This window comes from Dipodomys spectabilis, unplaced genomic scaffold, assembly GCF_019054845.1.
Source record: "Dipodomys spectabilis isolate Male_0828 unplaced genomic scaffold, ASM1905484v1 ptg000144l, whole genome shotgun sequence".
In the NCBI taxonomy this organism is placed as follows: domain Eukaryota; kingdom Metazoa; phylum Chordata; class Mammalia; order Rodentia; family Heteromyidae; genus Dipodomys; species Dipodomys spectabilis.
Window position 1 is genome coordinate 1,992,546 of NW_024870821.1, and position 24,387 is coordinate 2,016,932.

Sequence of the window (24,387 nt, forward strand, 5' to 3'; positions counted from 1 at the left end):
AAACACAGTTTCTCAAGAACTGGGAAAGTGGCTCAATGGTATAGTGCTTGCCTTGCATGCATGAGGCCCTGAGTTTGATTCCTCTGCACCACAAAAGCAGAAAAAGATGGAAGTGGTGCTGTGACAAAAGTGGTAACGCTAGCCTTGAGCTGAATAGCTGAGGGACAGCACACATGCTCCAGATTTCAAGCCTCATGACCAACAAAAACAGAAAGAGAACAAAACACAGTCTCTCATTTTTGTGGCCTCAACTCTGTAATATGTCAGCTTCACCCTAGGGCTAAGATTTTAAGTGTGGAAATTTATCAACACTCCTGATTCAGATTCTACTTGATAAAATTTTTAATCAATATTTTGTTCTTAAATTTGCTATTTGTAAACTCACATGCACCTATTAAAATGGTTGACCATCCCAGTAACCTTCTCAAAATACCTCCAAAAGACAACTTACAAAACTGTATTATATTACTACAAAGAAAACAATGCTACAAATAAATAAAACCAACAATTAAATATTCATAATTAATAAAATGAAAAATAAATCAGTTACGTGTTTCCAGTATTTGAAGTGTACTACATATTAGATTTTACTATATTCTCATATTCCTGTACATTTAAAACTGGCTAAGATTATGATGTTCAACAAGAGTTTTATAGGCTATGAGTAGTCTTTAAAGTTACCCACTAAGATTACTATTTATGGCTCATCTCGTCATTTGTATATGGCTTATATCATCACTTGTTCCTCACTAACATATAAAGTAAGGAAGCTCTAAATTGTAGTTAACAAATTCTTAACTCTTTACTCTGCTTCTTTACACAAAGGCTTTGCAACTTCTCATTAGTAAAGTTTCTATAAACTCTGAAATGTAAATACTTAGTAATATATGTCTGCTACCATAAATCTTAACTACTTCATGGAAAATTTTTATGACCTGCGAAACAGTCCCTATTTTGGCATATTTAAGCAAATTCCCAGAATTAAACACATTTAAAGCATTAAAACTTTAACAAACCTTAACCCTTGCTGCAATGTTCATTATGACAGGTGCCTTGTAGAGAATAATTGAACTCCTCCTTCTACACATCTCTGGAACCACAAATATTTGGAATTACTTTGTTTTTGACATATCAATTTTGAGTTTCTTCTTAAATCTGTGCTTATGTAAGAAATACATATTTCATGACCATTCTTTTGTATTTACTTTTTGTTGAATTGTCTAGTTTAAGAAAATCAATTACACTTTATATATAAAAAAATGTACTGTGCTCAATTTGGCAGCACATACCCTAAAACTGGAATGATACAGAGAAGATGAGCATAGCTCCTTCGAAGGATGACACACAAATTCCTGAAGCGTTCAATATTTTTACAAGGACAGATGCTGGAGTGAATGTGGCCAGAAGTAAACACTACTGAATTCTTAGTGAGAGTGTAAACTTGTTCAAACCCTTTGAAAAGCAGAATGGAGGTTCTTCAAAAGATTCCACATAGAGCTCCTCTATGACGCAGCAATCCTTTTGGGCATTCACCCAAATGATCAGAAACAAGACCATACTAAAACTACAAGCACAACTATGTTTATTGCAGCATTATTTACCATAGGTAAGATATGGAACCAACCCGATGCCCCTCAGTACATGAATGGATCAAGAAAATGTGTGTGTGTGTGTGTGTGTGTGTGTGTGTGTGTGTGTAACTGTGACCCCTCTGTACAGTACTTTTACAATTAAAAACCTATAAAAATGTTCTGAGATGGAAGAGTTTATTCCCCCAATTTTATCCATATAATATCGTTAACAAAGCAGATTTTTAAATACTAAGTAGAATGTGATATGTATTACAGAAACCATTACATGTAATGAGCAACCAGAAATAATGTTATCAATTGACTATGCACTGCTTCCAAGGAAGCCAGATGGATAATTTCTCATGCTGTAAATCAAACTGTTGATCTTATGTCTTGATAGTGTAAAAATATCAGGGACAGAATAATGAAGGAATGTTGTAGACTGAGGTGAAATCATATGAAAATATACAAACCTGATAAAAACATATAAGTATCTGAGCAGTATATTGTGTTTTAAATCATTTGTGTTACATTGCAAAGATAATGAAGACCTATTAGAATGAATTTTCTTTTTGATATCCTATCGTAGGTCCTTAGAAGGATGAACTCTTTCCTCATTCTTGTAGAGGCTTCATCAGATGAGAGGAACTGTATTTTTTGTTTGCTTCCTTCCATTTATTCTTCACTCTGAAATATGAGCTACATGATACTGAAATACACCAAGGAAAATTAAACACACAGGCTTTGGAAAGATCAATCAATGTAAAATAAATAAAATACGTATAACCTTGTAAAAGGTCTAAATAAATTAATTTATATAATCTCAAGTGTAAACAGAAAATGATTTAAGCAATGTCATGTAATTGAAAAATGAAAATTTTTAGGCGATACTTTCAATTTTTTCCTTTCTACTACATTGAATTAATTATTGATTTTGTATAGAGAGATTAAAGATGAGATTAACAAGAAGCTTGGTTAAAACTGGGCATAAATTCTGAATAGACATGTATTCCAAAATCCATGAAAATCACCAGTGGGTTTACAAAGTTGTGTTTAATGCTACTTCTATGCTGGCTTAAGCTTTGGGAACAGAAGTCATTAGAGAAATGCAATTCAAAATTAATATGATACTCCTTCATAACTATTACAACTCTTATTAAAAAAAATCAAAGGAACCAGTTGTGGTGGCAGTCAATTTGGTCTAGAAACCCCTCTAAGGAGAGAGCAAGATGAGGCATTGGCTTAAGTGAGCCGCTCAATGTCTGCCATCCAAAAAGGAAAAACATTGGAGTGAGGCTCAAGGCCATATGCCTTTGGGCTTGGGTCCTTCCCTTGATTATAGCATCTGCAAGTTGGTCTGCCTGAGATTATACCTGAGGTGTGCCCCCAGGGGAGTGTGAACCCACTCTAATGGCTCCTCCCTTTGAATTAAAATTGCAGAAATCAATGTAACACCTCCAAACCACCAAAGGGAAATGGGCTCAAAAATAGAATACCTCTTCAGGAAAACTTCATCCAGGGCTTTTTGGAACTGCAAAAATATTGCCCAATGGCTGTCTGTAATTGTAATAACTTCTTGCGGCCTCCTGCCTTTTAGTAGGGCAAATAAGGCACACCACACACTATCTTTAGGAACAGGAACCCATGGAAACAGCCAATTGGTTTCCCCTAAAAGGCTCTGAAGTTGGGATAAGGTCAGAGAGGTTGGAATATCCAGCAAAGGCTTAAGGAGACTGGCCTGAGTCAAGGTAAGGTGGAACCAGAGCACCTTAAAAGAAGGTAACTTTTGAATTATATTGAGTGCTATGGTGAAGCCCCCCTTTCTTAATATGATGCGAACCTGGGCCAGAAGGCCCTCCAGGTGTCCTAGGTCTTGGTGCCCCACAATTATATCATCCGGGTAGGCAAACACAAGAGAGGTATCTGAACCCAGCACAGGCCCTAAAAGTGTGGCCAAGTATTGTTGGCAAAAGGCCAGGTTATTTGCCATTCCCTGTGGCAGCACCGTCCATTCAAACCTCCAATCAGGCAGGGAAAAATTAAGAGAAGGGATGGAGAAAGCAAACTTTTTACAGTCATCTGGATGCAGGAGGATAGAAAAAAACAATCTTTAATATCAATCACACCAAGGTATATTCTGAAGGTATAGCAGGAGTCCAGGGCATACCTCTAAGGGATGTTCCTACTAGCTCCATCCTTTCATTTACCTTTCATAGATCTTGGAGCTTACACCTAGCCCCAGAGGCCTTTTGAATAACAAATATGGGTGTGTTCCAAGGACTCATAGAAGGGCATATGTACCCAAGGTTTATCTCCACCAGAAGGTGGAGGACTACAAGTTTAGTTTTTATCAATGGCCACCACTCCACCCAGGTAGGGCTTCCTATCTAAATCAAACTTGGATCCACAATTCTTTTTCCAATGGTATCCATTTCTGCCCCTGGGTCAGGGTGTAGGGGGAGGTTAGGCCCCCTAGGGCCAGTTGGCAGGGGATTGTTGTGAACAGTCCCTCTTAAAGTGCCCGTCCTGCCCACATTTAAAACAAGTCCCTTTCCCCGATGGTCTTGGGGTTCCTTGGCCCTGGGATGTCAGTGCTTGAGTAATAGCCACAGTCATTGCAGATGTCTGAACATGTAAAGCTAAAGCTAATGATTGGGACTGGTGCTGTTGCATTCCCACATCCTGTGAGGCCATCACCCATCTTCTCAGAAAACACTCTCTCAATCCCATGCAGGCCATGTGGTGGTCTGCATTCATCTCTTCCCAGAGCAGCAGCTTTACAAACTGATTTTGGAGGTTCTCTGCTGGCAGCTTGTGGTTAATACTCTGTTGGACTCCATCTACAAACTCAACTAGAGGCTCACCAGGTTTTTGTGTAACTCCTGCTATGAGGGACTCAGTGGGCCCATCATCCAGTTTGTACCACGTGGCAAGTCCTGCCTGAATCACCTGGTCATGGTATGAGCCAGGTATTGCGGCATGTTGGACCCTAGTGGAGTACCATTCCCCATCCCTTTTAACATGGCATAAGTAATAGGTATCACAGATTGAGCCTGCCAGTTATTCTCCGCTCGCACTCTACATTCCTCCTTAAAGAAAGGCACCATTTAATAAACTGAGAACAAGTGAGGAAGGCTTTGGCCACATCCAGACAGTCCTTAGGGACACATGGGTGATAAGCAATGTCCTGTAATAAGGTCTGGGCCCAAGGAGAGTTTGGGCCATCCTCCTCCACTGCCTTGTGGAGCTCTTTAAGATCTTTAGCTTCCCATGGATACCATTCCAAGGGGCAGATTTACCAGATACACTTGGGGAAGCAAATCCCGTGGCCCAGGGTCCGGGGTCCTGGGTGGCCCTTCCTTTTCAGGGTAGGCCTCCAATTAGGTTATTTCCACACCCCTCGGCCCCTCCATGGAAGGTTGGTAGGGGTCCGGGTCTTGCAGGTCCCTCTCACAGGTTGCGTAGGGCGCCGTACCTCTCCCTCAATCAGGGAAATAGGGTGGGGACCTAGGATCCATCCGGGGCACCTGAGTCAGAGGGGGTAACTTTCACCCTCATTTTGATTTCCACTGTGCATGTTTCAGTGCATTATTGGATGAATTTGACCCATTCCTTTTCCTTCTCACTTCTCAAGTCCTCCTTTATTCACTCTAGGCCTAATGCTGCCTCCTCCTCCTACTTCTGTGTAATAGCATTAACATACTAAGGGTTTCACTTACCCTGTGAGACTGCTTAGCCTCTGCTGGTATCATTTCCTTTCAAGCCCCACGTTGGGCACCAGATGTTGGGTCTTCGTCCATCCCACAAAAGATGAATGGGGTCCAAGGAAAGGTAAGTGCGGCTGCTTCCCCGTTCCCTTGCCTCCCTTAGCCAGGGAGATAATCAGACACAGCAGGGAGTCAAGTGAAGCAGGAAATTCATTTATTAACTCAGAGCAAGCTCTTTTTTAAAGCAAAAAAGACCAGGTGTGCATGGGAGGGGAGGAAGAAGAACCTTATCATGCACCTAAGCTTCCATGGGATGGTTAGTCATGGAACGTAAAGCAAATTGGGCTCTGCCCACACAACTCCCCCTCAGCGCCATCTTTGCTGCCCATGTGCTCCACAATCAAAGACCTCGGAGTCAAAGCTGACACACTAAAAACTTCAAAGGATGAAATAAGTGAAACCCTAGGTCTCCTTGTCACAGGCCAAAATTTTCTTAAAAGAGACCCAGAAACACAACAAATTAAACAAAGGTTGGACAAATGGGATTGCATGGAATTGCAGAGCTTCTTCATGGCAAAGGATATAGCTAGCAAGATCACCACAAAGCCCACTGATTGGGAGAAGATCTTCACTAAACATACAACCGACAAGGGTCTCATATCTACAATATAATTGGAACTCACAAAATTAAATGCCCCAACAACAAATCCTCAAAGAAACAACTGCCCAATAAATAAGTGGGCTATAGACTTACAGAGGAACTTCGCTGAAGAAGAAAGAAGTATGGCCAATAGACACATGAAGAAATGCTCAACTTCCCTAACCATAAGAGAAATGACAAACAACATTGTGATACCACCTCACTCCAATTAGAATGGCTATAACAAAGAACTCTAATAACAACAGATGCTAGAGGGGATGTGCACAGAAGGGAACCCTACTGCATTGTTGGTGGGAGTGTAAACTTGTTCAGCCACTTTGGATAGTAGTATGGAGGGTCCTCAAATGACTCCACATAGTGCTCCCCTATGACCCACCAATCCCACTTTTGGGCATTTACCCAAATGATCAAAAACAAGAGCACACTAATGGTACCAGCAAAGCTATGTTTATTGCAGCATTGTTTACCATAGCTAAGATTTGGAACCAACCCACATGTCCCACCGTAAATGAATGGATCAAGAAAATGTGGTATATATACACAATGGAATTCTATGCCTCCATCAGAAAGAATGGCATTGCCCCATTTGTTAAGAAATGGAAAGACTTGGAAAAATTATATTAAGTGAAGTAAGCCGTGCCCAAACAAACATAGGTACCATGGTTTCCTTTATTTGCATAAACTAGTATGCCTGACACAAGCAGAAAAGTTCAGATAAGTTGATGGTAGGCTAAATGAACTCCAAGATAAGGATTCAAATGGTTTTTCTTTCTTGCAATTGTTTCTAACATACTTATGAGATGATTTCTTTGTTGCTTTGTATGTCCCTCCCCCACGGTATAACCCCTGCTTTCATTGTATTTGATATAATTTGTGGAGGGGTAGGGCAAAAACAAACTGTTTATATAGGGATACAGCTGGACCCATTGCAATAATAAGATGTACAAGATGTTACGTCAAAAAATCAACTTTACAATTTGGCTGGGAGGTGGATTAGGAAGGGGGGGGTGATTTGAAGGGATTCAAAGGGGAAACAAAGGAGCAGGCAACAATGCTTGATAAGAAATATACTCATGAATGTTGAATGAAGACTGTGGAAATGAAGCTGGAGGCTATCAACTTTTCGCATAGATAGCAGTTTAGTGTTCCAGTGAACAGTCCTAGCCTAGAGAATCACACCAAGTGTGCGATCACTGTACAGAGTTTGGCCAGAGAGGAAAAATCCAGGCAGACCTGAGCACTTGCTTGCAGCTGTGGCAAGGAGTTGGTGGTGGCAGCCATAGCCACCCTACCTAAACACAGAGAATCCGGGACAAAGGAGCCAGACCCAGGGGGCTAGTGGATTCTATTCAACACCAGCAAGAACTGGCAAGGAGCAAATATCTTCATCCTGCAGATCACAGACTAAAGATGACCAGGGAACCAACACTCCAGCGTGAGTAGAACCCTGACATCCTCACTCCTTCTCAGGAAGCAGAGGGGGGAAGTCCACCTCTCCCCACCCCCAGCACCAGAGATCTCCATTTTTGATACTGAAAAAGGCCCGGCTGAGGAGCTATGAACAACTCAGGCCTTGGATGAAAACTGGAGTCATTTAGCAGGTCACAGGAAGCTGACCTGACATTCCAGGCTTAGCTCCACCCAAGGGAAAGTCACCAAGCTCAAGCAGAGGATCCTTGGCCCCCACAGGTGTGGCTTTCTTCTGGGTAAACAGAGCCAGAGGCTGCCCCTCCCTACAGCAGCCTAGAAAAACAATTGAAATTCAGTATACATAAACCCTGAGAATGGCTCTAGGCTGGGCTTTGTGAGTATATCAGAAGCTATCCCCTCAGGGAAAAGCTACTGTTTGGTGAAAGGCCTCAACTCTACCCAGAACCTAGCCTCATCACACCATCTCCAAACTAGAGGAAACAGCCATCTCCTTCTTTGCCATCTCCTTCTTTTGTGATAATCAAAGCAGATCTCCCTCCCACTGAACTAGCGAGGAGGAGGATCACAAAATCCTGGGTAAAGCAGAGCATTTTTCTGCCTGCTCAAACAAACTGACTTAAGTAACCAATCAAGACAGACCAGACAGTAACCACAAGCAGACCTGAGACTCCACCAAGAGATTGGTTAGGACACAAGGGAGATAAAAGTTCTTCCCATGCACGCACCCCCTTTCCCAATCAAAGAACTCTTTTTTATACCTTTTTTTAATTTTTAAAAAAATTTTAAATTATATTTTAAAAATTGTTTTCTATTAATCTTTTTTGTCCTCGCATAATTTTTATTTTAGGTGTGTGTGTGTGTGTGTGTCTGTGTGTGTGTGTGTCTGTGTGTGTGTGTCTGTGTGTGTCTGTGTGTGTTTTAATCTCTACTGTGTTTTTGGTCCTTTTTTTCTGTTTTCTTTTTCTCTTCTTTTTTTTTCTTTTTCATTTTTTTCTTCCCTTTCTTCTTTTTGGGTGACTTAATTGCTGTTTTGCTCATCCTCAGATACATACCTGTCATCGATTATTGGACCTTATCTCCCTTGTGTACATATTTAACCCAGAAATTTATTACTCAATTCAAAACCTCTAAGGCTTAAATTCTTTAATAGTAGTATTATCTACTCCTACCTATATAATTTTAAGAACTTTTATTTTTTAGCTTTTCTTCTCTCAATATCACTTCTTTACCCTTTCATAATTTTTGTGTTTCACTTTTTATATGTAAAGTTTTGTTTTTCCATTTTCTCTTGTTTTTTTAAGTCTCTCCAATAATTCTTCCCAAGCTATTTCCCTCTCTGAAATTAGGACTTGGCCAAATACACTCTCTTTTTACCTACCACATCCCTCTAATCCTACTTTTCCCCACATTTCTCCCTAAACCTAATAACTTCTCGTTTGCCAAATTCTTCTTTTCTGTTCTTAGCCCATTAGTACATAGTTGTTTAATGTTGAATAGATTGTATCTGTTGAAGTATGGAGGTTCCTCAAAAGACTTCACATAGAGCTCCCCTATGACCCAGCAATCCCAATTTTTGGCATTTACCCAAATGGTAACAAACAAGACCATACTAAAGCTACCAACACAACTGTTTATTGCAGCATTCTTTAAGAGAGCTATGATATGGAACCAATCCAGATGCCCCTCCGCAGATGAATGGATCAAGAAAATGTGGTATATATACACAATGGAATTCTATGCCTCCATCAGAAAGGATAACATTGACCTATTTGTTAAGAACTGGAAATACTTGGATAAAAGTATATTAAGTGAAGAAAGCCAGGCCCAAAGAAACATAGGTCCCATGGCTTCCCTTATTTACAATAACTAGTGTATGTCTGAGACAAGCAAAAAAGGTCAGATAAGTTGATTTTACGTGAAAGGAACCCCAATATAAATATTCATATATTTTTTTCCTTCTTGCATTTGTTTCAAACATATTCATAAGATGATTGCTTTTTTGTGTTCTATGTCCCTCCCCACGGTATATCCCCGGCTTTCATTGTATTTGATATTGATATAGTTTGTGGATGGGAAGGGCAAAAGCAAACCTTTTAAATAGGGATACAGATGGACCCATTGCAGCAATGAGATGTACAAGTCGTTATGCTGAAATTCGAACTTTACAACTTCGGGCAGTTCGGGGAGCGGATGGGGTGTAGTGGAAGATATGAAGGGAAGGGGAAACCAAGGAGGAAGTAATAATGCTTGATAAAATATACACTCATTACCTTTCCTCTGTAATTGTAACAACTCTGTATGGTATTTTCATGATAAAAAATTTCTAAAAAGTATATAAAATATTTTGATTTTAAAACATTATATATTTGTATATGTATATATATGTATGTATATATGTATATATATGAATATACATATATATATGTATATATGTATATATATTCATTACCTTGCCCATTATCCCCTCTGTACGATATTTTCACAATAAATAAATTATCTGAAAAAAATTGTATCAGTCGATAGTGCATATAATATTATTTTTCACTACAAACATAGAATGTAGTAAAAATTTTCGTAGCAATTACCGTGCACTAGGTTGTGGGCAGATTCTAATGGAAATAATATACTGTGTTTATGTAGAGAATTTGAGCATCCAAAATTTTAATATGCTTGTGGTCCTAAAACCAATACCTTGCTGATATTGAGTGACAAATACAACTTCCTATAAGTACAGAAATTTTCCTTGTATCTTTTCAATTTATATTTTTATTTTAAAGTTCCTGTGCAGATGGGTTACAGTTACATAAGTAAGGTAATGAGTCCATTTCTTATTGAGCATTGTTGCCCCTCCTTTGTCTTTCCCCTACCATTCCGCCCCTTCATACCTCCCCAACATGTCACTCCACGCCCCCCCCCCATAGAGTGTCTTGTACATTTCACTGTTACAATGTGGCAACCTGTATCCTTTCCTTGTATTTTAAATGAAGAAATGCTGGCTTGATTTATGCTGATTCTACTGGTGTAGACGCACCTATAATCACTCGCCAAGTGCAGGAGCACAAAATGAAATGCGTAGCAGAAACATTGGAACATTTCAGAGAAGATTAGCATGGCTCATGCACAAGGATGACAGGCAAATTCCTGAAGCATTCCATACTTTTACAACAGATGCTGGAGGGGATGTGGCCACCAGGGAACCGTACTGCATTCTTGGTGGGAGTATAAAACTTGTTCAACCACTTTGGAAAATAGTATGGAGGTTCCTCAAAAAACTCCACATAGAGCTCCCCTATGACCCAGTAATCCCACTTTGGGACATTTACTCAAATGATCACAAACAAGACCATACTAAAGCTACCAACACAACTGTGGTATATATACACAATGGAATTCTATGCCTCCATCAGAAAGAATAACGTTGCCCCATTTGTTAGTAACTGGAAAGTCTTGGTAAAAATTATATTAAGTGAAGTAAGCCAAGTCCAAATTAACATTGGTCCCATGGTTTCCCTAATTTTCAATAACTAATATTTGTCTGGGTTAGGAAGAATAGGTCAAAAGCTATCTGCATATGACCAGATAGGATGATGTTAAGGGACATGAACCCCAGATAGGGACACAAGTGGTTTTTTTCTTTCTTGCTATTGTTTCTAACGTACATATAATGTGCGATGTGATTTTTTTGTTTCTTTATATGTTCCTCCCTCCTGCTATAACTCCTGTTTTCACTGTATTTGAAGTTGGTGCACCTACATCTTGTATATACTCCTCTAATTCATGGAGGGGAAAGAAAAAAACAAAATGCTTAAATAGGGGTACAGGTTGACACATTGTAACAATGAGATACACAAGACACTATGTTGAAAAATGAACTTTACAATTTAGGTGGGGGAAGAGAGGAGGGTTGTGTACTTGTGGAGGTGGGAGGGAAAGGATGGTAGGGGAAAAATAAAGGAGGAGGTAACAATGTTTTTTAGGAAATGTACTCATTACCTTGCTCACGCAAATGTGACTCCTCTGTACATTATTTATCTAATAACTAATATTATGAGCCAGACTGAAATGAGACTCCAGAGAAAGAGTCAGAAAGACTGATCAGAGAGATTAAAATTGGTCACACAAAGATTGGAAAATAGAATTCCTTGTACAACATATAAATCATTGAAAGCCTGCACATGTAAGGACAAGAGAGCAAAGTCCAGAAATGCACATTTTCTTAGAGATCAGCTATTGAATTATCAATGGAAATATTTGTATTCTTAAATATTTGACCACATGTGGGAGAAGGCTGAAGAGAAATAAAATGCCATCACTCTGTTAGGACGTCCAATATCACTCTAGGAAGTAATCAATCACTGATTTGTAATAAAAAGAGAAAACAATTATTCCAAATGAGGGTTTCATTTCTTTTCCTGTAACAGTTCTTGATTTAGATGCTAGCAATTACCATACAATTGATCCAGTACCACAGCTGAAATGATATTGACCGCAGTATTCCCACATGAAGGAAAAGAGAAAATTAACAGATATCTGAAGAAATGACTTGAGGATGAAATGTTCTAATAGTGATATCTGAGGTTTTGACACAGGTGAAGAGGTGGATTTTCTTTTCTAAAAATTCCCCATTTTTAGCCTGGTGCCAGTGGCTCACATCTGTAATCCTAGCTACTCAGGAAGCTGAGATCTGAGGACTGCTATTCAAAGCCAGCCTGGGCAGGTAAGTCTGTGAGACTCTTATGTCCATTTAACAACCAGAAAACCAGAAGTGTCACTGTGGCTCAAGAGGTAGAGCCCTCACCTTGAGTTGAAGAGCTCAGGGACTGTGCCCAAGCCCAGACTTCAAACCCATCGACCAACAACAACAAAAAATCGCCCTTTTCTTGGACTACCTACATCTTTTCCTATCATTCAACAAAGAAGCCATTTTATCACCCACTAAATTTAAGTCCTATCCTACCTACTGCTAATAGAATGATTTGGTATCGTTTTTTTTGTTGTTGTTTGTTTCTTTTTTTGTCCATCCTGCGACATGAACTCTGGGCTTGGGCTCTGTCGTTGTCATCTACAAGACAAGGCGAGTATTCTCCCGCTTGAGCCACAGTGCCACGTCTAGTTTTCTAGCAGTTTATTGGAGATTAGAGGCTCACAGACATTCCTGAAAACACTGGCTTTGAACAGTGATTCTCAGATCTTAGTCCCCTGAGTAGCTATGATTACTGGCCTGAGTCACCAGCACCTGGCATGTTTTGGTATCTTATGGCAAATGGTTCATATTTGGGGGGAAAAAAACAACTGTGGTAACATTTTTTCCAGTCCTTAAACTCTGGTCCTGGGCCCTGAACACGGTTATGCCGGTAGCTTTCATGTGAGCTTGTTGGATTACTGCCCATGAGGGGAATTACTGGGTCTTAAAGGAGATCTATGTTTAGTCTTTTCAGGAAACTCAGTACTGCATTCCACAGCATTCTACACCAACAGTGTAATAGAGTTCCTAATTGGCTACATCCATGCCAGCATTTACTATTGATAGTTTCTTGATAAAGGCCATTCTAACTGGGATGAGGAATAATCTGTCTTGTTTACTTGTAGATTTGTGGGCACCTTCTAGCTACTATGAATGAATCCATGAAACCTATATTGCTCAGAGTCTGCATTCCTTTCTCTTTTCTCTTAGTATAATTTTCTCCAACCTTTCATTTTCCTTAAGACTAGTGAAAAGTCATCCTTTCTGATGGGTGAATAGAATTCCATTATGTGTGTGTGTGTGTGTGTGTGTAAGATGAATATAGGCCCATGAGTTCATTTCTAAGACTTCTGTTTCATCTGTAATTTAGTAGTTCCATACTAAAGTTGAATTGTTTTCTCTACAGAATTGAAGAATATTGTTGGGATATGAGTATTGCATTTTCAATTTTGGGGGGTCAGTATTGCAGTTTTTGCCATGTTAATTTTTTTTCAGGCTTCATGATCATATGTATATTATGTTCAGAAAACACACATTTAGAACAAACAGAAGGAAAAGTGTCTGGCAGTAGTTCCAGAAAATTTACCCTCTTAGGCTGCAGGAAGCCTGTCTCCCCCTAGGCTTTTTTAAACTAGAAATATTCTTTTTTATTTAGTTACAAGAGTTTTCAGATTCAATTCTTTTTAAGAATCCTAACAACTAGGTTATGAATAGCCTTTTATAATTACCAAGGCTATTTTTGTCCTTGGCCTAGGCAAGTTCTACATAAGTCATCCAGCCCCCACCTCATCATTACAGAATGAATGATATTTCCAAATGTCTGAGAAGTTTAGCATGCTTTTATTTTCTTACTTTTTAAAATGGGGCTTGAACCAAGGACCAGGGCATTCTCCCTTTGCTTCTTCACTTAAGACTATAATTCTAACACTGGAGTTACACCTCCACTTATGCTTTCTGGTGGTTAATCAGAAATAAGTTTCCTGAATTTTCCTGCCCCAGCTGGCTTCAAATTATGAGCCTCAGATCTCAGGCTTCTGAGTAGCTAAGATTATAGGCATGAACAACTGATTCTCAGCCATTGTTTTTTGTTGTTTTTTTTTTATTATGATTAAGTGATTACATAATTTCCCAAATTTCACACTATTGTGCTATCGTGATGCTCAGTTAAACTCACAAACACATTCTATCTTTCCTGGAGCAAATTGTCTATCATGGTCTATAACATTTATGATTTCTATGAGCTTTGCGATACAGTTATTTCTTCCACATTGGGTGGTATGTACATTTCTTTTGTTTTGCATAGCATCAGCTGTTCCCTCTTTCTCATTTGTTCCCTTCCTCCCATTGCTGCCATTAAGTTGCTTAGCTCATTTTGTTCAATGTCCTGTGCAGCTAATTGGTCCCGTTGTTGTATGTTTTTCCCTGATTCCCTCTAGTTCTGTGTCGTCTTCCTGGATCCCCTCCAGTGTACACATATATACCATACATATGATCAGCAGCATGGAGTTATTTAGTTGTGATTCAACCAGATGAGTGGAAGCTTTTTGTTTCTTAAGTCCTGTTAACTTTGTCGTATCACCTAACATTTTGGATTTAACATTCACTTACCAGGGAGACCATGTACCATTTGTCTCTTTGATCTTGGCTTACCTCGCTCAACATGATTTCTTCTAGCTCCATCCATTTCCATGAAAATACTATTATTATTTTGTCCTTTCTAATGTCTGCATAATATTCCATTGTGTATAGATACCACAATTTTTGGATCCATTCATCTGTGGTGGGGCATCTGGGTTGTTTCCATATCCTGGCTATTGTGAACAATGCTGCAATAAACATGGAGGTGCATGTGTCCTTGTATACTGGTTCCTGTTGTTCAGAATAGATGCCTAGAAGTGGTATGACTGGGTCCTATAGGAGGTCAATAATTAGCTTTCTGAGGATCCTCCAGACTGCTTTCCAAAGAGGTTGTATAAGTGTACATTCCCACCAGCAGTGTAATAGGGTTCCTCTTTCTCCGTATCTCCTCCAACATTTGTCGTTGGCTGACTTGTGGGCCATTCTGACTGGGGTAAGGTAGTATCTCAGGGTTGTCTTTATTTGCATTTCCTTCACAACCAGGGATGGTGAACATTTCCTCATGGGTTTCTTTGTCATTTTTATCTCTTCATCTGAGAAGTCTCTCTTTAGTTCCCTTGCCCATCTAGTAATTTGTTTGTTAGTCTTGGGAGAGATCAGTTTCTTGAGTTCCCTGTATATACTGGATATTAACCCCTTGTCTGATATATTGCTGGTAAATATTTTATCCCAATTAGTTGGTTGTCTTTCTAGCACGGTTGTGATAGCGTTAGCTGTTTAGAAGCTTTTTATTTTAAGGTAGTCCCATTTGAAGAGTCTCTCTCCAATTTGCTTTGACCCTGGGACTCTGTGCAGGAAGTTCCTTCCTGTGCCTATAAGTTCAAGTCTCCCTCTTATTCTGTCCTGCAGTAGTTTCACAGATTCAGGTTTGATGTTAAGGTCTTTAATACATTTTGAGCTGATGTTGGTGCATGGTGATAGGCTGGGGCCCAATTTTAGTCTTCTGCATGTGGCCGCCCATTTTTCCCAGCACAAGTGGTTGAAGAGGCTGTGTTTCTTCCATTGTATGTCTTTGGTTCCTTTGTCAAATATCAGCTGACTGTACGCATGTAGATTTATTTCTGGATCTTGTATTCTATTCTACTTGTCTTTGGGTCTGTTTTTGTGCCAGTACCATGCAGTCTTTGTTATTATAGTAGAGTTTGAAGTTCGTCATGGATACCTCTCCCATGTTGTCTTTATTTCCTAGAACTGTTTGGCTATTCTAGTTCTTTTGTTATTCCATATGAAATTTTGGACTGTTTTCTGTATTTCAGAGATGTACATCTTTGGGATTTTGATAGGAATTGCATTGAATTTGTATATAAATTTTTGCAGTATTGCCATTTTCACTATATTAAGTCTGTCTATCCAAGAGCATAGGAAGTCTTTCCATTTCCTAGTGTCTTCTTTAATTTTTTTCTTTAACTTTTTATACTTTTCATTAAATAGTTCTTTTACATCTTTGGTTAGGTTAATTCCAAAATATTTAATTTTTTGGGAGGTTATTGTGAATGGGGTTGCTTCCTTTATTTTCTTTTCTGCTTGTACATTGTAAGTGGACAGGAAGGCAACTGATTTTTGTGGGTTGATTTTGTCTCCTGCTTCTTTGCCGAAGTGATATATGATTTCTAAGAGTTTGGGGATGGAGTTTTTGGGATATTGAAGGTATAGTATCTTGTCATCTGCAAAAAGGGATAGTTGAACTTCTTCTTTCCTTATGCGGATCCCTTTAATGTCTTTTTCTTGTCTTGTTGTCCTGGATAAAGATTCCAGAACTATGTTGAAGAGGAGTGAAGACAGTGGGAATCCTTGACTTTTTCCGGATTTTAAGAGAATTGGTTGTAGCTTTTCCCCATTAAATATAATATTGGCTATTGGTCTGTCATAAATGGATTTTATTGTTTTAAGAAATGTTCCTTCTATTCCTATTTTCTCCGGAACTTTTAGCATGAATGAATGTTGAATTTTATCAAAGGCCTTTTCTGCATCTGTGGAGATAATCATGTGATTCTTGACCTTGGCTCTGTTGATGTGTTGGGTACGTGTTTTGATTTTTCCCAAGGCATCTTTAATCCTGTTAATATGGGTTTCTTGTCTTCTTTTTTAAATTAAACTTGCCAATGGTCCATCAATTTTATTTATTTTTTTCAAAGAACCAGCTTTTTTGGTTAATTTTGGCTATGATTCTCTGATTCTCTAATTCATTAATCTCTGCTCTTAGTTTGGTTATCTGGCTCCATCTACTAATTTTAGGTTCCATTTTTTCATGTTTTCTAGCTGTTTTAATAGCAACATGAGATTATTTAAGTGGTCTGTCTCTATTTTCTTGATGTGGGCACTGAGGGCAATAAGTTTGCCCCTCAGGACTGCTTTTGCTGTGTCCCAAAAGTTTCTTTTAGAGGTGTTTTCATTTTCATTGAGTTGTAGGAATTTTTTAATTTCTTCTTTAATCTCTTCCATTACCCAGGCATTGTTTAGAACTGTATTGTTCAATTTCCATGTTTTTGAGTAATTTTTGCAATATACTTTGTTATTGAGAACTACCTTGATTCCACTGTGGTTAGATAGGATACAGTGGATTATGTCAATCCCCTTGTATTTGCTTAAATTCCTTGCATGAACTATGATATGGTCTATTTTGGAGAAAGTTCCTTGAGCTGCTGAGAAGAATGTGTACTGTGTTTTTTTAGGGTGAAATACTCAGTAGATGTCAGTTAGTTGCACTTGAAGTATGGCCTCATTTAATTCAGTAGCTTCTTTGCCAATCTTCTCATTGGCAGACCTGTCCTTTGGAGAGAGTGAGGTGTTAATGTGTCCTAGTATTATCGTATTGGGATCTATTTTATACTGTAAGTTTGAGAGTATTTGCCTAACATGTCTGGGTGCACTAATGTAAGTTGATGGTGGTAATATCCACATCTTTGATTGTTCATTGTATTAATATGTAAAGTCTGTCCTTGTTTTTTTGTATTGATTATAATGAAAAGTTTATTTTGTTAGATATCAGGATTGCTACACCTGCTTTCTTCCTGGGGGAATTTGACTGGTAGATCAGTTTCCAACCGTTCACTCTGAGTTTGTTTGTACGTTTGGCTGAGAGGTGGGTCTCCTGAAGGTAACAGTTTGTATGTCTGGCTGAGAGGTGTGTCTCCTGAAGGCAACAGATGGATGGGTCATGTTTTCTGAGCCAATCTGCAGTTCTTTTTCTTTTGATTGGTGAATTAAGCCCGTTATTATTAAGAGATAGTATAGAGAGATGCATTGTGGTCCCTGTGATTCCCTATTTTCCTAAGGTTTTCTTCTTTCCTTTCCTCCTGTGCTTCCTCAGTTAGACTTCTATTGATGCCTGTCTGGGTCCAGGTCCCTGTTCCTGGTTGTTTTCTTCAGGTTGTGTCCCCCCCCCCTTAGAATTCTTTGTAATGCTGGCTTAATGTTTATGTATTCATTTAGTTTTTCTTTGCTATTAAAATTTTCAGTTCTCCATCGAATGTGAATGCTAGCTTTGCTGGGTATATCAGTCTGGGTTGGCAGTTATTGGCTGTCAGGGCTCCTATGTTACTTTCCCAGGCCTTTCTTGCATTCAGTGTTTCTGTGGAGAGATCTGCAGTGATTCTAATTTTTTCCCATTGTAGTATAGCTCCTTTTTCATTTTTGTTGCATGCAAGATTGTTTCCTTATTATTCAGATCTACCATTTTTACTATAATGTGTCTAGAAGTGTTTCTCCTGGGATCTTGCTTGCTAGGTGTTCTATAGGCTTCTGTTATGTAGGTAAGATGTTCTTTTTTGAGATGGGGAAAACTTTCACTGATTATTTTGTTGAATAGGTGTAACATTCCCTTGCTTTGATATTCCTTACCTTTGTCCAATCCAATTATACAAAGGTTAAATTTCTTGACACTATCTGCTTGCTCTTGAATTTCCCTTTGGCATAATTTAAGTGATTTTTCCACATCTGTCATTTTTTGGTCCAGTTGGTGTATCCTGTCTTCTGTATCTGACACTCTACATTCCATTTCGTTCACTCTGTTAACTGTGGCTTCCATTGTGGTTTGCATGGAAGAAATGGACTCATTTATGGATTCTATGTTCGCTCTCAAAGTACTGATCTCACCTTTTAATGAAGTGTATACTGCCTCTATTTTTGCACTTATATCATTTCTTAGTGAGGTGTGTGCTGCCTCTATTTTTGCGTGTACCTCCTGTTTTAGATCCTGCATCTCTTTTGATAGTTCATCCCTGTGATCTTTAATTTTCTGGTCTATTTCTCACTTTATTTCCTGAGTCATTGCCTCCAGAATATTTTGGATGTAGCTTTTGTCTTCCATTCCTGCTTTGCTCCCACTGGGGCTCTCCCCTGGGTGGCTGCTGGCTTTTGGGGATAGCTTGTTATCCTGGGTGTTGATAACCCTTGTAATTTTTCTCTGATTTTCGCATGGGGATTCAGGAAGTATTGTAGACTAATCTGAAAATTTGTTTTGGTCAATAGGTGTCTGTCTTTGCTTGGTTGCTGTTTCTCTGCTGGTGGAGAGGATCTGTACCTGATCTCGGTTCTGTTGGGGACCAGCCTCCAGCTGCTGGTCTGACCCATATAGGGTTCTCAGTTCTCTGTTCTAGATCACTGGCAATTCCTGCCTTTGGAAGAGTTGAGCAGCCCAGATTGCTCCTGTTTGCTCCTACAGGTGCTCTTGGCGAGTTTGGATGTGCTGGATGCACTGTCCCAGATGCTGGAGTTTGTATATGCTCCTGATATTTTTTTTTTGGCGGGTTGTGGGCTTGAACTCTGGGCTTGGGCACTGTCTCTCAGCTCTTAGCTCAAGGCTGATACCCTACCATTTGAGCCAAAGCACTTCTGGCCCTTTCTGCTTATGTGGTGCTGAAGAATCAGATCCAGGGCCTCATGCACCCAAGACAAGTACTATACTGCTGAGCCACCTTACCAGCAGAGCTCCTGACTATTATCAGGTGCTGGTGGCTTGTGTTGTCCAATTTCCAGCCTAGAATACATGGGTCGGGTTCTGGTAGGGTTTAGGCTTCTCCTGTCCTGAGCCCCCAGGTCTTTGCTGTCACAGATGTGCTTCCCAGGGGATGCAGTTCCCTGTATTTCTCCCCTGTACTTAGGCGTATGCAGCTTCTTACTTCAGTTGGGAGGAGTTGGTTGTGTTGCCCAGGCACAGATGTGCTTCCCAGGGGATGCAGTTCCCTGTATTTCTCCCCTGTACTTAGGCGTATGCAGCTTCTTACTTCAGTTGGGAGGAGTTGGTTGTGTTACCCGGCCTGGGACATGCCGGTTGGACCTATGCTGCTGTGTATCCTGCCTAGTTTATGCAGCCTGGGGTACTCAAATTTCTTCCACTGTTGGGTTTCTTGACCCAGGGGTGCTGTTCCTGGCTTGGGCATTTAAGCTACCTTCCAGGGGTGCTCTTGCTCTAGCCTGGAGAGCTGAGTGTGCTCCATGGTCTGGTGGAGCTCTAGAACATTTCCCAGTTTTAGTGGGTCCTGTGGTCCAGGTGTTGGGATAGGGTGTCTGAGTCAGGGTCTCAGGATTCCCACCAGCTCTGTTCTCTCTTAAGGCATACACTGTCTCCTGTGGGATACTCACCCATGTGCTAATTGTTCTTTCTGTGTGATGTACATCATTGGTTGCCATTGAAATCAAGAGTTCAGTTGAGGTGGTTGTGGGCTGGGCTGGGCAGTGGTGGCTCTGTGAGTTTCTTTTTTGTCTCTGCCTCGATTGATGCTGTTAGGGTCCAAGCTGCAGGATGGGCCTCTGTCCTCGACCCGAGGGATGGGGGAAGGGCCTCCATGCAGGTTCTGAGTGCTGAGGTTTGTCTCTGTTTGTGTTCTCTGGATCAGCATCAGTTCTTTGCAGGTCTTCTGCCTGGTTTTCTGTGGGCATCCCATGTAGCTCTGGGGCTCCCGCCATGAGGCTGAGTTCCTGGCTCAGAGGTTTCTCTGTTCATTGCGGTCTGCAGGTCTGACACCAGTACCTCAGATCTGCGCAGGTGATCTGCAGGTACTGAGCACTGCGGTTTGTCTCCAATTGCGTTCTCTGGATCACCACCATTTCCTTGTAGGATTCTGCTCTGGTGTTCTGTGGCTCTGTGTAGCTCTGGAATTCTTTCAGTGGGGCCGAGTTGCTTTGGCAGGATGGAGCCTCTCTGCTCGGATAGAGAGTGAGGGGTGGGGTTGGAATCTTCGTGCAAGCTCTGGGCTTGGAGGTTTCTCCGTTCGTCGTGATCAGCTGGTCTGACACCGGTACCTCAGGCTGCTTCTGCGCGAGTGATCTGCAGACAACCCCCTGTGTCTCGGGGAGTCTGGCAGCCCCTGTCGGGCTGGCTGGCTGTGGTTTGGTGCATTGCTGCATGGCCAGTAGAGGTTGGGGAAGGGGGCTTCGTGCTTCTCTGTTCTGAAATTCTTTTTCTCTCTTTTTTTTCTGCCTCCTGTTTTTCTCTCTGTGTTCATCTTTTTGTTCTTGTTGGTTTCTTGGGGAGATTAAGCGTTGAAACACCACTCTCTTTTTGGTTGGGGAGAGCTGTGGCATTTCTCTACTGCCCCTTGCCATCTTGCTTACCCATGCAATTTTTATATTTTTAAAAATCTATTTCATTATAAAGATGCTATACAGAGCAGTTACATTTACATGAGTAAGTTACAGTTCTAATTGAACATTGTTACGTACTGCAGTTTTTTTTCTCCCTCTGACTCTTCCCTCCATTTCTCCCACACACATTACATTGTAAAGTTAATTTCTGCCATAGTGTCCTGTGAGTATCATTGTTGCAATGGGTCACCTTTTGTACTTCTTTCAGTATTTTGTTATTTCGCTTCCCTTCCCCCAATCAGATAAATGCATATACAGGATGCAGAGTACCAGAATCAAAGACGGGAATTGCCATGGATAAAACCAATAGGAAAAGAAAAATGATATAAAGTAAGAAGAAAGAACTAGCTACAGTATATTGGCTACATCAAGCTTGACAACTAAACAAAAGAAGACCTGCTGTTTCTTTGTCTTCATTTCAGTTAGCATCATTTTGTATGGTCACATATACATTCATACCTCCTGAGCTATAATGATCCACTTTCAGGAGTAACAGGCTAATGTTAATAATTTCAAATGAGAGAAATCATAGAGCTCAAGTCGTTTTGCATGTGCTAGGAATTGATACAATGCACAAAAATTACATGCTTTAATAACTACAATGCCAGTTTATCAGTGCAGTATTAGGTGCTCCTTGGCTGGAATCCCTCCTGAGGAAACCTAAGATAGTTGGTGCACCTGTCTTCTGGGCTGGACTGAGGGCCTTGCTGGGCAAACAGTATTTTGATATCCATTCCTGGATTCCACTTACAACTTTTTTTAGTAGACCCCCTACAAATCTCTCTCATCCCAATAACAGCCTTCTGGCTTTCAAGTGAGGTTATCTTTCATATCTCTTAGAGCTCTCCACACCTTTGTCTAGAAGAGCTCTGTTCCAGGGCCCACATTCAGCAGCTTGTTTTGAGAAGAGTAGTAGCTATTTTGCTAGCCAAATATATTCTCTGCCATCGCCTCATCAAATTAGTATTTGGTGTCAGTATGAGTCTGCTCAGAGGGTAGAGCCAGCCTGGGATGGCTTTGAACCATGATCCCCAGAACTAAGTCTCCTGAATAGCTGGGATAACAGGCGTGAGCCACCTGCACCTGGACATCATTTCTTTCTTCCAGGAACATTTCAGGGGGATGGAATAGCACAGCAACCACATACATTTGTTAGCAACTGCCCCAGGGTGAGCCAGATGCTCAGACCAAAACCACTGATCTTGATATTGCCTTTGGTGTACAACAGGATGTTGTTGGACTTAAGGTCGTCGTGTGTGATTCTGTTTTGGTGTAGGTAGTGAGCAGCACTTAGAATTTGTGTGATGAGCCTCCTGGCTTCATCCTCATACAGGCGGCACGATATTCAGATCCACCCCAGGAGGTATCCCCTAGTGGCCAGTTCCATGATGAGACATACATACTCTTCCTTCTCCAATACCTGGTACAACCTGATGATGTGTTTGTGCCATACCGTCTAAAAATGTAAACCTCATTCTTTACCTAATGATGATGACTCTCACTTCCAGGCTATTTTAAATGCCACGTCCTTTTCTGTGACATGGGGATGGGCCACCTTCACTTGTCCATAGGTACCTTTGTCGATGAGCTCATTCACCTGGTATTTTTTGATGATCTCCTCCTTCAAGAAGATTGAGGATGAATCTTTGTGTTCTTCCATTCTTCCACTATGATTGCAGGTAGCAAGTCTACCTAAAATAAACTTAATAAAATAATGGAAAACCACAAATAGTAAAAAGAAATACCAAAATCCAAACAACAACCAGTCCCCACAACCAAAAATTCACTTAGCCTTGAATCAGTCCAGCGGGTCATCAGGCAAGAGCTCCCAGCTCTGTTAACTGATATAGGTTGGAGCACAGTGGCTTCCTATATATCCTGCATGGCCTCACACAATGGAGCAATCACAACCAGGCATAGTAATCTCATGGAGGAAATGGACCAATGAGAGTCTGGGCCAGTGAAGTCAAAGAAAAAGTGGACCAATCACAGCCTGCCAGCATTGACATTCTAGCTCAGAGTCCTCAACGACTGTTACTAAGGACTCCAGGTGGGCTTGAGGTTGCTCTGGTCATTATCATGGCATTTTTGAAACCACTAGGACAGTGGTCAATATCCTCTGTTTTTCTAGAGGACCACTGCATCTTATAAATTGCTTCTCTACCTAATAGCCTCCATTCTTGATGGTCAACTTATTGTCTGGTTCAAACAATGGCACTGCACAAAGGCCTCCCTCCTTCTCAAGGACAGTTATGTCCTACAACTTCCTCTTGAGAGGACAAGCTGGGTTTGAGCCACAATCCTCACAATTCACCTTCCTGAGTAGTTAGGATTTTAGTTCTGAGCCATTGGTAGGTATTTAGCTCGTCTCTTACATTTGGAGACAGTATATTTGTTAGAACGGTAGGTTTTGATATGTCCTTTTAGCACTTGCTGTCTAATAGATAATTTAGTTTATGATTAGAAATTAGTCATAATATCATTGAAGATCACTTGGGTGTGATGAATTGTATCTCTGCGTTTTGGGATGATTTCTGTCTTTGTTTAATTCGAATGTGTCTTAGTGTGGGCTTAGGTAATTATGTTAATTTTTTGACCTGCTAGATCCCTGCATAGAAGGGTTCATGCTTTCAATCAAAACTGGGAAGCTATTGGTTATTATTTCTTCAAATACTATGTATTTCTTTTTTTTCCTCTGTACATTATACATATATACATTATACATATATATTCAAATTGTATATGTGAATATACATATATATATATACCTACATATTTGTATTATATATGCCTTTATATACATGTATTTATTTTCACATAGCTTCCACTTTTGTGGTTGCTTATGGTAGGAAGGTTAGATTGATCCTAGCTACTCCATCAAAGAGTTAGAAGTTTTCCTCTTTATTTCTTGATAAAAATATGCATTTCTTGGCAAGGATATTGAAACACATAAAAAGCACAGCTAGCCCCTCGTCTCCATATCTCTCTAATTTCTTGCCTCTGTCAGGTCTCTGAGCACAGCACCATTACTTATCGGGTTCTTCTAGTGTGTGGGGTGATCTTTTGCAATGTCATGTGCTGCTTCAAAGGCCAACAGGTCTGCACCTGGAAGAGGAGCTGCTCCAAAGTCAGCCTGCATGGGTGTACCTGACTGCCTCTGTCTTGGTGTCAGAGCCCCCGCAGATACTGGGGTGACCTTAGCAGATGTGCGTGTGCCAGGATTGCAGATTGGTGACTGCAGAAGGCACAAGCACAGCCTCTTTTTTACCCATCAGAGGTCTACGGTGGAACCTGGGGGTGTTCCCCTATTGGAAGCTATGCTTGGAGCAT

General features: G+C 40.4%; 2 non-coding genes across 2 annotated transcripts; both read left to right on the top strand.

Annotated features, from left to right (window-relative positions):
• Positions 1 to 1,266: 1,266 nt before the first annotated feature.
• LOC122117593 lies at positions 1,267 to 1,372 on the top strand. Its single transcript, XR_006149212.1, has one exon. It is a non-coding gene; the product is annotated as a U6 spliceosomal RNA (small nuclear RNA).
• A 9,055-nt stretch (positions 1,373 to 10,427) lies between these two features.
• Positions 10,428 to 10,531, top strand: LOC122117578. The gene has a single exon (XR_006149206.1). It is a non-coding gene; the product is annotated as a U6 spliceosomal RNA (small nuclear RNA).
• The last annotated feature ends 13,856 nt before the right edge of the window (positions 10,532 to 24,387 follow it).